Genomic DNA, 14178 nt, shown 5'->3' with positions numbered 1-14178 from the left:
TAAAATGGTTTTAAAATTAGAGGTCTAATGTGTAAATAAAAGGGTTTTAATTGGAATTGGAGAAATAATAACAAGGGAGAAAATATAAGGGGGCTTGAGGGTAAATAGCCCAAATTTTAAAATTTGGTTGGCTATACAAGACCACGCACCATTCCTTCCCTCTATATTTTCACCCATTTCAAAATTTTGTTAGATCTAAAATCAATAGTTTTCCCTCAAAATTCTTTCCATCCATTTGATTTTCGTAGCAACCAAACACCTTTCTCTTCTTCAATTTTAAAAGAAATTCACTCTTTCTCCTCCAATTTTTCCATTAACACTTAGCTCATTTTTTATCAAATTGATCCAATTTCGTGGAGACCTTCGAATTAGATGTAAACATTCTGATTTCTTATGGTTTAAATACTTAGTATGTGATTTCAACTTGAGTTCTTAAGGATCTAGTTAAGAAATCACAAGATCCATGGTTTTTAAAGCTTATTTGAGCTTAAAAATGGTGGATCTCACAATAGAGAGAAAAATGATGGTTTTAAAATGATTTTGAACTTAATTTGATATAAATAAGAGGTTTATAAACTTGATTTAACAAATCATTAATGAATTTGCAAGAATTAAATGATTTTTTTTCTTTGAGATTGAAAATGAACATGATTTTCTGGAAAATGTTAATTAGTGAAATTGTGTAAAATTAATGGCCTAGATATGTAATTAAGCATAAGGTTAGGAAGTAGAAATTAGGAATTAGATCAAGTTACAATGAGGTAATTAAGCAGATTAAATCATGCGAGGTGAGCTTGCCAGATTCGTGTGAATGGCGAGCTACTGTGTGTGAGGGAGTGGTGAACTACTTTGATGCTAGAATAGTAATTTTATTTAGAATGTCCAATAATTGGTGTGTGTTGTTGTTGATGTGTGAAACTAAAGATCGTGGTGGAGCCTCATCGAGTAGGGATAAGGGCAAGTAGAAGGTGGTATAGCTTTGGCAATCAGTAGCGAACCGTAGGTGAGTGTTTTGCATATTGCACTTAAACATTAGTTTGCATGCTAAAAGGAGACTAGGTAAGACATGCGAACCTTGTTAGATTTTCATGTGAACCTTGCTTTAGTAACATGTAAACCCTATTATGTGTTATACGAGCCTATAACATGTGCGAACACCACACATTGTGTGCGAACCCTTATGATTCATGCGAACCCCATGCATATAAGGTCTCTGTCACATATTATGTGAACCCTTATAATTGTGCGAGCTAATATGTATGCGAGCTTATTTGTATTATACGAGCCTACATGTAATAAGCGAGCCCTAAATGTGTGCAAGCCTTATGTTGTGTGCGAGCCCATAAGACATGCGAACCCTATGCTATGCGAACCCCATGTGACATGTGAACCCTATGTTGTGTGAACCCTATGTGTATTGGGAGCCATGCAAAAATGTGAGCTCTATTAATTGTAATCTGCAAGCTCTGCAATATTGCGGGCCCTATTATACTATGTACTATGAATGTGATAAAGATGATATGTTGGCATTGTGAATACTTGAAACCGTTGGATATCATTGACATGCCATAGGATTTTGAGTACTCACCCTTTTTACTACGTGTTAAGGCATTGTGTCCTAGAGATAGCATTGGAGAGATAAGGGAATGTCGAGCATAGCTCTATTCACCGTTGATAACGTGATGTGTTTGAAGAGTGTGAGCACTCGTGCTACACTTACACGGAGATAGCGTACGAATTTATGAGTGATTTGGTGTGTTTAAGATCCATTTATCCAATTCATATAAAATATGGTTATGTTTCACATTCACATGTTGCCAATATATCGTCATGTTGTGTATGAATACTGTATTTTATGTGAACTATTATAGTATGTCTAACTTCTAGCACGATTGGTGTGTTTAAATGTATTGTATGCTTGAGCACTCACTGAGCTTCAATAAGCTCACACTCCTTGCATGTACCTTGCAGATAGCTAGCTCACAGAATAATGGTGAAGTGTGGCAGTCCAGTGATCAATCACAAGGCAAATTCCTTTAAGTATGTGATGTGTTTTCAAACCCCAAAGTGGAAGGCAATGTGGGAATGTTCCTAGGGATTAGAGATAGATTTAGAATTTTTAAATAAATTTTGATGGGTTGTAAACAGACATTACAGACTGTTTAATTTTGGACTTTGGACTTTATAATTGCTTGTTTGAGTGTATGATTGATTGGATTATATTACCTATTGAATGTTTGATAAATTGTTAAACTAACGAGCTTATACAACCCAGGAGATCATAGGATATCAAGGTACGCCCTTATACCTCTTATATAATTTCCAAACAATTATATGCAATATTCGCTTTAGAGAATATGCCAAAATCTTCAAATGTCCAAATTGACTTTAATGATCAAAAGTGATTAAAAAATTTATTATATTAATTACAGAAATTCACTTTAAGGAATTGGCAAAAAATAATTTAGACAATAGTGTAACCATATATCATATTCTTTACAATAAGATTATATAGTTATCATCCACTTCAAGGAATAATTAATTAGTATAAATCATTGATCATTCATTATAAGAATGAACATTTAGCAACATTTCAAATCATCTATCTTCTTTTATCTATTTTCCAATACACTAGATTTTATTGTCTTAATAGTTATGTATTGATATACACTTTAGGGAATGGAGCAAAACTAGTGGGATGAATAATTCATTATTTAACAATAAGAAAGTATGAGATAAATTCAAAATACTTTGAATACCCTTTTCACAAGAGTTTTGCATCATTAATTGACTAGAAAGAAATAGCCAAGACATACATGAAGTTTATTGTAAATAAAATGTATGGATAAAACTGACATCTAAATGTCAAACCCGATATAATGCTAGTGTTAGCAAAAAAAATTCATAAATCATCGTAAACATGCATGAAATTTACTTCAAAATCATACATCTCATATTCACTAAAACTTTTTCGCTTACAATTGCTCAAGCCATCTCACTAATCAATTGCTAAATGAATAATATAAAATGCATAAAATACACTCAACATCTCTGCAATAGTGAATGTAGTGGGCAAATAACCAATAAAAGCCCCTTTATTTTTAAATTACCGAAATGGGCCAAGTTCTGAATTAATTACCGAAATGGACCATTTCGCCCTAAAACGCGTCCACGTCAGCGCGTTGCCAGGGGATAAAGCAGGAAAACGCTTCCTTAAGGAAGCATTTTGTCCACGTGGACAAAAAAAAACGCTTCCCCAAGGAAGCGCTTTGTCCACGTGGACAGAAAATGCTTCCTTGAGGAAGCGCTTTGTGTCCACGTAAGCGCCTTCTGTCCACGTGGACAAAGTGCTTCCTTGATGAAGCACTTTTCCCGTTTTTTAGGATTTAGAGTTTTTTGCAATTAGAGTTAGGGTTTTGGGATTTTTGAGTTTTTAGATTTTAAGGTTTTAAGGAAAAAATTAAATAAATAAGGGTTTAGGGTTTAGGGTTTCTTAATTAAATTAATTATAAATTTAAAAAAATTAGATTAGAGTTTAGAGTTTATGGTTTTAAGGAAAAATTAAATAAATTCGGGTTTAGGATTACTTGAGTAAATTAATTATAAATTTTAAAAAAATTAGATTAGGGTTTAGTGTTTAAGGTTTTAAGGAAAAATCAAATAAATTAGGGTTTAAGGTTACTTGAGTAAATTAATTATAAATTTTGAAAAAATTAGATTGGGGTTTAGTATTTAGAGTTTTAAGGAAAAATCAAATAAAACTAGTTGTTATTCATTATATATTTTAAACTCTAGCCCATTTGAACCTAGCCCATTTCGATAATTTTAAAAATAAAGGGCTTTTATTGGTTATTTGCCCAAAAATAAACTAATAAAATTAAATGTTTTAGTAAAAATTAAATTTATTAAAATAATTTTAATAATAAATTAAAAATAAAATATATAATGAATTTTGTATATTCAAATTTTAAAATAGAAAAGAGATTTTTTTATGAAAAAAGAAAAGAGTTAAAAGTTTATATATATATGCATATATTAAATTTATCTTTTGCTGTAATTTTAAATTGATAATAAATTAAAAATATTAATATAATATAATATGCAAAAAATACATGAAATTTAATATGATACAATCATATTAATAATAGAATATTTTAGGATAATAATTCCTTAATTAAGGTCTTAAGATTATGGGTAAATATTTTATTGATTGTTAGTGAATGATTTATAAATAAATATTAATAACTTTATTTAATGGAATTTAACATAAATTTTAATATTTTAGTATTTAATATATTTTTAAATTGTAGAAGTTTAAATTCAAAATTCGAGAAAAATATAATAATTGTAATTAATATTTAACTATATTTAAATAAAGTTAGACTTAATAAATAATTTATAAATAATTTATAATTTTTTAAAATTTATAATTAATTTAATTAAGAAACCCTAAACCTTAAACCCTTATTTATTTAATTTTTTCCTTAAAACCCTAAAATCTAAAAACTCAAAAACCCAAAACCCTAACTCTAATTGCAAAAAGCCCGAAATCCTAAAAAACGGGGAAGCGCTTCCTTGAAGAAGCGTTTTTTGTCCACGTGGACAAAGCGCTTCCTTGGGGAAGCGTTTTCCTGCTTTATCCCCCTGACAATGCGCTGACGTGGACGCGTTTTAGGGGAAAATGGTCCATTTCAGTAATTAATTCAGAACCTGGCCCATTTCGGTAATTTAAAAAATAAAAGAGCTTTTATTAGTTATTTGCCCGAATGTAGTCAACAAAAATCATTGAAAATTTAAAAAAAAAACTTTAATGAAACTCAAAATTATACAATAAAATTGACCCAAAAATCAATTAAGACATACCTAAAGATTTGTCCTTAAAAGGACTTAAAACAAATATGTTTGAAGTGAAATATTCTTTCATTGTTTGGTGTGAAAGAATCTTGATTTTATTGATATATGTAATAACTTTAATCATTGTTGATTAAATGAATTTTAAAAATATTAAAGTCCAAGTATATATGATGTTTAGAAATAAGAAAAATATATATATATATATATATATATATATTCAAATTGAAATCATAAAAAAACTAGTGTAATGATGACTAAGAACCGATGCAAGATCACATATTATGATGAACCTTAGGCCTTAATTAACAAAGGTGATTGATAATATTATGGATTGTGATTTACAAATATATCAATTTATAACATTATTAATTTATCATCATTCATACTTAATCATTAAGCAATTATCAAATAACGATATTAAGAAAAAACATTTTTTTATGAACAAAAATCTAGGTAACAAATAGACATGTGATATGATAAGTAAATTTACCTCAATTTCTTTTCTTCTACGAAGGTTTTAATAACAACTTTCTTATTCGACATTGAGTCTTGATGATTTTATCAAGAAGTAAGCAAATCAAACTCCAATTGTAAGCCGATATCAAATCTTTCACCATCTGTCTAAGATCTTGAAAATTATAGAGAATAAATTTGATCATTGATAAAAGAATCTATCACTTTGAGCAAGATCGTGCTGATAACGTATTATAAAACTTAAAAAAAGAATACAAAGATTAAGAGAGAAAGAAAGATAAAGAAATGAAAGGATGATTCGACTTTCACACTTGGAATACCATAAGCTTGTACATGCCCTCAATTTCTAGGGCTTCAAGTACCATAAGTTACAGAGCATTAAAGGTTTACAAGATAATGAATTTAGGGGTTATGGACATCCATTCTGTAACACCCCAAACCCAGCCTAGACGTTATGACCGGATCTTGAGGAATTACATTAACTTGTTAAAAAACTTTTGACTTAATCAACTTAGCCATGCGCTTCGACATAAAATTTGGTAGAACTCTCACAAATGTTTAGGAAAAACTCAAGTCCGAAAACACTTATTTCAAACCCAGAATTTGAAAGTATCAATTTTGGGCAAATCATTTCCAATTAAAGCTAACTTTTGGTAAAAAAAACTATTTATTTACAGAAAAACACTTAAGTGATTACTTAATAATACAGTGAAAAACATTCAAAGTTTCAGTTTTGAAATCTGAATCTTAGTTTGTTAACCTGTGTGATTTTTTTTTAGTTTTTACCTTTAAAAATATCAAATACTGACGAATAAAACAAAAACCAAATCAAATTCCAAAAACAGATTACAGTCCCAAAAGTCCAAACAAATTACTAATGTAAATCACCATATTTAATTAGTCGAGAAAATAATCCAAGTTCCCGCACACCGTCCGGTCCTAAGTATGAAGACCACCTGAAATGTATTAAACAAATGACTGAGTTTTAAGCCCATTGTGTGACTCGACCCACAAACATAATTTTCTTATAACATACACAAATGTAAATACCAACACAAAATTCTACTTATAACGTTCACATATACGAATCTCAGATCAGAATGTCACATTACCAGAAACATATATCATATCAGAATGTCATATTTCCAGAAACATATACCAAATCAGAATGTCATAGTTTCATAAACATATATCATATCAGAATGTCATACCATATCAAAACAAATCCTATCCTCATCAGCTACACACCATCTCCGTCCAACCAATCACACCAAATAGGACTACAAGAGTCCATCCATTCAATCACACTGGGTCATGGTGGTATGCCACTCATAATGGTGCAGCTGAGCTGCAAGACAAATATTGCGATTTAACCGTCAGAATTGTAGTAATACTGCCAGAATACACTTCTTCCATCATATCAACACCCACCCTAATGCACATGCATAATCACAATAACATACATACATATCACACGAATGGTACGACATGCATACCTAATCATATCTTACAGATCATAACATATCATATAGCTTATACTAATAGTTATTTCACATATAGGTGTTATGCATGTTTTTACACATAATTATGCTTTCAGAGTTATCAAAACACAAATTGCACATAAGTTTTTCACCTACCTTAACCATATCACATATTGACAGATGTCACATTTAAAATCTTATTTAAGCCAAACAGACCCCATGGGAGGTCTAATTACGAATTTCTGAGTTAAACGTGTAACAGCTCGTTTTTTAGTGATGTCGGAAACAGTGGTTTCGGGGCCACCAAATCTGACAAGTAAGCTTGTAAATATTATTATTTAATATTTACAAGTTAATTATGGTTTTAAAAAGTTTTTTGATTTGATAATTTATGTTATATAAGCAATTTATTAAGTTCAAGTGGTTTGACCCTAAGGTCAAGTGGTTTTAAAAAATAAGGTATCGGGACCTCATTTCTATAAACTGAGCCGTAAATATTTTTATAAATATTTATGGAGTGTCATTAAGGTGGTATTAAAGTTTCATTGAAAAATTTTAACGTTTCAATAGTTAATTAATTAAAAAGACTAAATTGTAAAAAGTACAAAATATGCTAAATATAGCATTTAAGTGATGAAATAGCTTAATTAATAAAGGAGGAAGTATTTAAGTAAAAATTATTCCCTTAGAATAGTGGGACGACAATTTAATAGGAAATGATAAAATAATGTGTTTTGGATAGAGGTGTTCATGGGCCGGGCCCATAAAAAAATTCGGCCCTAGTCCTAGGCCCAGGCCCGGCCTGGCCCAAAATATGGGCCTGGAATTTTGTCCAAGCCCGACCCGGGGGAAAATTCCTAAGCCCGCGCCCGGCCCATTTTTTAAATAAACACCAAAAAAATTTTAGAAAATTAAAAAAAGTATTTTAAAATATTTTTAAAAATAAAAAATATATATTTATTATATTCGGGCGGGGCCCGACCTGTTTTCTAAACGGGCCTCATTTTTTAGCCCAATCCCATATTTCGGGCCTATATTTTTACCCAAATCCTCTCATATTTCGGGCAGGCCATGGCAATTTTGTAAATTAAAAAAAGTCTAAACAAAATTAAAGAATGAAAAACAAAAATTTCTTTCATTTTTATTCTTCAATGGCCGAAAGCCATAGCCAAGAAGGTGAAACTTCAGTTTTGGGTGTTTTCTTTGCATGGTAGGTAATATCGACTCGTTTTCTTGTAAATTTTATGTTTTTGAGATTGTTGCAACTAAGTCCAGTTAGCCCGTACCTTCGTTTTTGAAACTGTTAAAGATTTTGAATGTTTCCATTGATGAATCTAGTTATTTTTTATGTTAAATTATGAAATTGAAATGTTGGTTGGTATTTAAAATTATTTTGTTAAGGGATTTTGATGAATTTTTGATTAGGGACTAAATTATTGAAATAGTAAAAATACAAGGGTTTGTTGTAAAATTATTGCAAAAATGAGCTGTATTGAATGCCATGAATATTCTAATAGCATGGATTTGCATTAAAATGGTTAATTTGCATGTTTTAAGCTCAAGGACTAAATTGAATAAAAGTAAAATGTTAGGGTAATTTTATAAAAATATCAAAAGACTAAATTTCATAAAATGAATTATTTTATTCTCTAAATTAATAAATTGAATAAAATTATTAATTTAGATCAAGATCGAGTGGAAAATCGAGGAGAATAAAAAATTACCAAAAAGCCATTGTACTTTGATATTTCTACAATTTAGTCAGGTAAGTTCGTTATTCGATTATTATTAATTGTATTTAATATTCCATACTATGTCATTATTGGTTAAAACTTAAATGTCATTTAGCTATGTTTTAAGAAACAGAAACACGATAATATTCAGGCTTTGTGCCGGTGATATTCAGGCTTCGTGCCTAGCAAGCTTTATGCCGGTGTATTATATCAAGCTCCGTGCCTAGCAGGCTTTGTTCCGACGTGTTATATTAGCCTTTAAGCCTAGTAGTCTTCGTGTCAATGTATTGTAACAAGTAAGTTGTATTGAAAATATTATTTTCATTATTCGATGTTATTTCATTTGATTCAACGGGTATGAAAAGGAAGAGATAGGTAAGTATTCAAAGGACTTATGTCATGAATCTATAAAAGGAATAAAAAGGTAATGTTCAATGAAAGTATGTTTATGATCATGAAATTGATGATTAAAAGTGATGTTATTCATGTATATGACTTACCTTATGATATTTTGAGTGAAATATGAGTAAATGCACTAACTTGTGTATTGATGATGATATATTTATGCTTATGTCTTGTGTTATACAAATGATATGAGTAAGGAGATGTAATAAAATGGTAAGTTCATAATTGAGATGTAATGTGATAATGTAAATGCATTGACGAGTTAAAGGGTTTACTTATGTGTGAGAAATTTACTTAAGTTATGGATGAATTTATCTAGGTTGTGGATAAATACACTAATTTGTGAGTTGATTATGGTTTGATAAATCTTGAGGCATTGATATAGGTTTATGTTTACCTTATAAAGTTCATTATTGAAATGGAATGTTATGTTTGAAATTTATATGAGCTTACTAAACATTCATTGCTTACATTGTTATTTTTCCTTTACTTTTCAGCTTATTGGAAGCTTGACCGGGTTGGAAGCTAGTCGAAGATCCATCACACTATCCATTGATTTTATCAGTAGATTTTGATGCCTTGATCAAGGTTATAATGGCATGTATAGGTGGAATGTGGTATATGTTAGTTTGATGAGTTTGGCATGTATATATATCATTTGGAATTGGCTAGATTAGTGTCATTTAGATGGTTTTGATGCTTAAACGGTTGGTGTTGGAATGGTCAAATGAAAGTATACTTTGAATGACCAATTTAATATGTTTGGTTGTGTTTTGGAATATGTCAATAATGTTATGTTTTGGCATAGAGACAAAATAGATGATAAATGGTAAATGTGCACATATTTAGATTGATTTGATAATTATGTTTGGGGTGCCTTTTGGCATATTAGTTGTATGGATAAATGACCTATTGAATTGATCTTATTATACATATTTTAGGCATGTTTGAAAGCTTGATTGTATGTGCAAATGTTTTGTATGTGTGAGCATGTTTAGGGTGAAAGAAATGGTTTGAAAATGGTCTCTTTCTCGTCCACGTGGCCTAAGACACATGTTTGTGTCTCAGCTGTGTATGACACACGGCCACGGAAAACAGTTGTGTGTCCCCTATAGGTTTTTAAAGGTTGCATTTCGAGGGTACACGGCCTAGCATACGAGCGTGTGACTTGGCTGTGTGACCCAAGTTAGAAAGTTACACGGGCTGAGACACGGCTGTGTGTCCCTACTTCGAATGCCACATGGCCTGAGACACGGACGTGTGTCTCAGCCGCATGAGCCACATGGCCGTGTGATCCCTGCAGTTTGAAAATTTTGTTCTTTTTCTAAAAAATTCTATATGCTTCCGATTTAGTCCCTACTTGTTTTTAATGTGTTTTTAGGGTCTCGATGGCTCGTATAAGGGAAAATATGTATGATATTGATTGAATTTGCTATGATTGATGTTGAGTTATTAAATGACTAAAATTTTTGATAGTTTTGAAACGTAAACTCTGGTAATGCTCCGTAACCCTATTCCGGTGACGGATATGGTTAGGGGTGTTACAAAACGGGCCTAAATGAAAATTTCAAAAAAATGGGCTCACATGGCCTACCTGACCTACTCATATGTCCTACACGACCTACCACAATTGCTCATGCAATCGTACACGGCTTGGCACACGGTCGACCACACACCTTGGCACATGGCTGACCACACGCCCGTGTGGTGCACACTGCCAACCACACGACCGTGTGGTGCACACGGCCAACCACACGGCCATTTGACACAGAGCAGTTTCAAAAACAACATTTGTTTTCGAGTTTTTCTGAATTCTAATTGAAGTTTCAGGTTAGATTCACACACCTTATGTTATTTTTGATTAGCCACAAAACAGAGCACTCATGAATCCTACATACGACATTAAATCATACTAATTAACAACCATGAATTAGACTAATAATTAACTTCGGTACTTTCTCTTTACTAAAAACAGCCCCCAAAATCGATATTCGAATACTTACCCCGAAGAAAATAGTGACTTAACAACAATCTTTATCAGTACTTAACTCGCCGAAGGATCGTTGTTCGTCTCACAACACACTCTTATCAGTACCAGAATGGGAAAACTCAATATAAGAACTATTAAGATAAAGAAAAGGAATCTTCCTAACTCCATGCGAACCAAAGAAAAATACTACATTACTACAGTAGAATAACAACCAACACTTACCCAAAAGATGATCAAAAGATTAACAATGCAAATGTAATGGCCCAAATTCAAAATTATCGGAATAGTGGTTTCGTGACCACAAATCCAATTTAAAGAGAAATTTATTTTAATATTTTTGCATGAATATTGATATGACAGGAAAAATCGTATGAAAATATCGATAGAAAAATTTTACTGATTAAGCGGTTAGTTAGAAAAAGAAATTATTGAAGAAATTAGGTAAAAATAAGATATCGAGACTTGATCTTGTAAAACCAAGTCAAAAATATTTTATAAATATTTATGAAGTGTTAGTAATATGGTATTAAAATTTCGTTAGAAAATTTTAATGTTTGGGTAATCAATTAAGTAAAAGGACTAAATTGAAAAAGGTGTAAAAGTTACTAGAGGGATTAAATAGCTCAATTGTGAAATGAGGAGGGACATAAATTGCAGATAACCCCAAAAGGAGATATTTTGGGCGGCATACGCTGAGAAAAATCAGGAGAATTGAAGAAATAAGGGTAAAATTGGAATATTACAAAATTTGCTTTAAAAGTTAGGACTAAAGTGGAATTATCTAGATTTCTCTTTATTTTCTGCACTCTCATCAGCCAAAAAACGTCCTAAGGGTTTCTTCAAGCTGGTTTTCATAATTTTTGCACCAAGTGAGTTAATTCTTGCCTTTTCTTGTAATTTTGTGTTTCTAAGACTTTTACAACTAGGTCCTATTACTAAATTCATTAGTTTTGATTTTATGAATGATATTGAAAGTTGATATGAATATGTGCTGGAAGTTTATGAGGAAATAGGATGAAATTGATGCTTTAATTTGTTTATGAGATGATTTTATTAGGTAATTCCAATAGAAATTGATTTGTAGGACCTAATTGTGAAAAAGTTTAGAATTAAAGTTTAGTGCTGAAATTCTGATTTCCAAAGGTTATAAGGTAGTTTAAAGTGATATAATAAAGTGTTGATTGAGAAAAATCAGCTCAATTGAGAGGTTAATTAAGCAGGGACGAAATTATCATTGTTGAAAGTTTAAGGGAAAAATGGTAATTAACACCATGCACTAAAACAGTTTTGGACAGCAGCAGTACTCTGACTTTGAAAAATCACAAAAAATTGTAGAGATCGAATTAGAGGATGAATAAAATATGAAATTAAATATTATTGAGTCTAGTTTCTTATAAAAGAAACGGTGTAAGAAATGGAATTGTAAATCATGAGATATAATAGATTTTGTGAGACAAGGTCAGAATGAATTCGGGTTCCCCTGTTCTGACTTTGGAAAATCATTAAAAATTGTAAAAAAATGATTATGAGTTATAATTTATATGCTTAGAATCCTTAATGAGTCTATTTTCTGAAGAAATAAAGGGAAGCATCATCCTAATTCTGTACAGTGACATAATTAATTTTTAGTGAAGAGGGGTCAGAACTGTCATATAGTGAAATAGGGGAAACTTTAAAGAATAAACTGTACTTATTGGATAAACCAAAAATTCTGAAATTTTTATGGTAAGAAGATATGTGAGTCTAGTTGCAGGGAAAATTAACGGATCTTAATTTGGAGTTCTGTAGCTCAAGATATAAATAATTTAGTGACTGTGACTCAGTGAGGCAGCTTTGAATGCACTATAAATAATAATGGAATTGTAGAGAAAGTTACATATGAACATGAAATGTATTAGATTAATGATTAAATTTATTTATTTAGATCCGGAAAATTCAAATACGAAACAAGATCGAGGAAAAGAAAAAGTTCGGGATTAGTAGATTTTTGGTTACGAACAAGTGTCGAGGTAAGTTCGTGTAACTTGAATTATATTCTTAAATGCTTGAAATGTTTGTTATTGTTGTGAATATGAGTTGTATGTTTATTGTATGATAATTGATGAAGTATTGATATACTTGATGAAAAGAGGAAATAAATCCGGTTGAATGAAAGGAAAATTGATGGATCTCGAAAAGGAATTGACGGTAAAAGGATCTAGCCGGACGGGTGATCCTATCTGATATAGCCCTCTCGAAGAATATGTCGAAAATGGATTTAGCCGGACGGGTAATCCAATTAGGGTGCAATTTAGCCTAGACGGTAATTCGGATCCAAGCTCATTAGAGTAATTGTCGTTGCGATTTAGCTTTGGGTGGTAATCCCGACAATACTCTGTGAGTTTATATTACTGAGGATTTAGCTTTGACCGGTAATCCATTGTAAGGATGAGGTTCGAGGAGTGTGCTCTCGAAATGGAAATGTGCGCACATGAATATGAATTGACGGACCGGATTTGTACACTTAGGTGTACCCCGAATATCCATCGAAATTCCAAGTAGTTCAACGGGATAAATATGGAAAAATAACAAGGAAATAGAAATCATGGAATTGATGAGCTCATCAATCATTTATCTTTGTAATGAATTTGTATGAGGTTGAGTTTGTATGTGATAGGTATATGTTTATGTGAATTGGATGTGTGCTTGTGTTATTAAATGATGGATGTATAAGTATGGTAAGTATAATTCCTGTTGCATGAACTTACTAAGCACAAAGTGCCTACCCTGTTTCTTTTTCCCCTGTTTGTAGAGTTAAGAGCTCGGAGGTCGGATTTGGTCGGAGACACATCACACTATCAATCTCGAGATCTCGGTACATAAAGGAACTTTATTTTGGAAATCAATGGCATGTATAAGCTAGTAAATTAGATGTTAATGTGAAATGAATGTATGGTTAGCCATTGGTATGTCAAACAAATTTTGGTTTTGGTATGTGATGAAATTATCTTATGAATATGATAAATCTATCTTGAAAAAAAAAATTCGGTAAAATCTAGTAATGCCTCATACTCTATTTCGGCGACGAATACGGGTAGGGGGTATTACAGCAAAAGTATGACACACCAAAAATGATAAAAGAAAAATAGAAGAGATGGCGGTAATAGAAAGTGAAAAGAACAAAAACAATTTTTCCTTATTAGCCAAAGTTCACAGTAAACAAAAGAAAGAAGAAAATATGTGGAGAAAGTAGAAAACTTTG

Source organism: Gossypium raimondii, chromosome 11 (assembly GCF_025698545.1).
Source record: "Gossypium raimondii isolate GPD5lz chromosome 11, ASM2569854v1, whole genome shotgun sequence".
In the NCBI taxonomy this organism is placed as follows: domain Eukaryota; kingdom Viridiplantae; phylum Streptophyta; class Magnoliopsida; order Malvales; family Malvaceae; genus Gossypium; species Gossypium raimondii.
Note: the sequence above shows the minus strand (reverse complement) of the source record.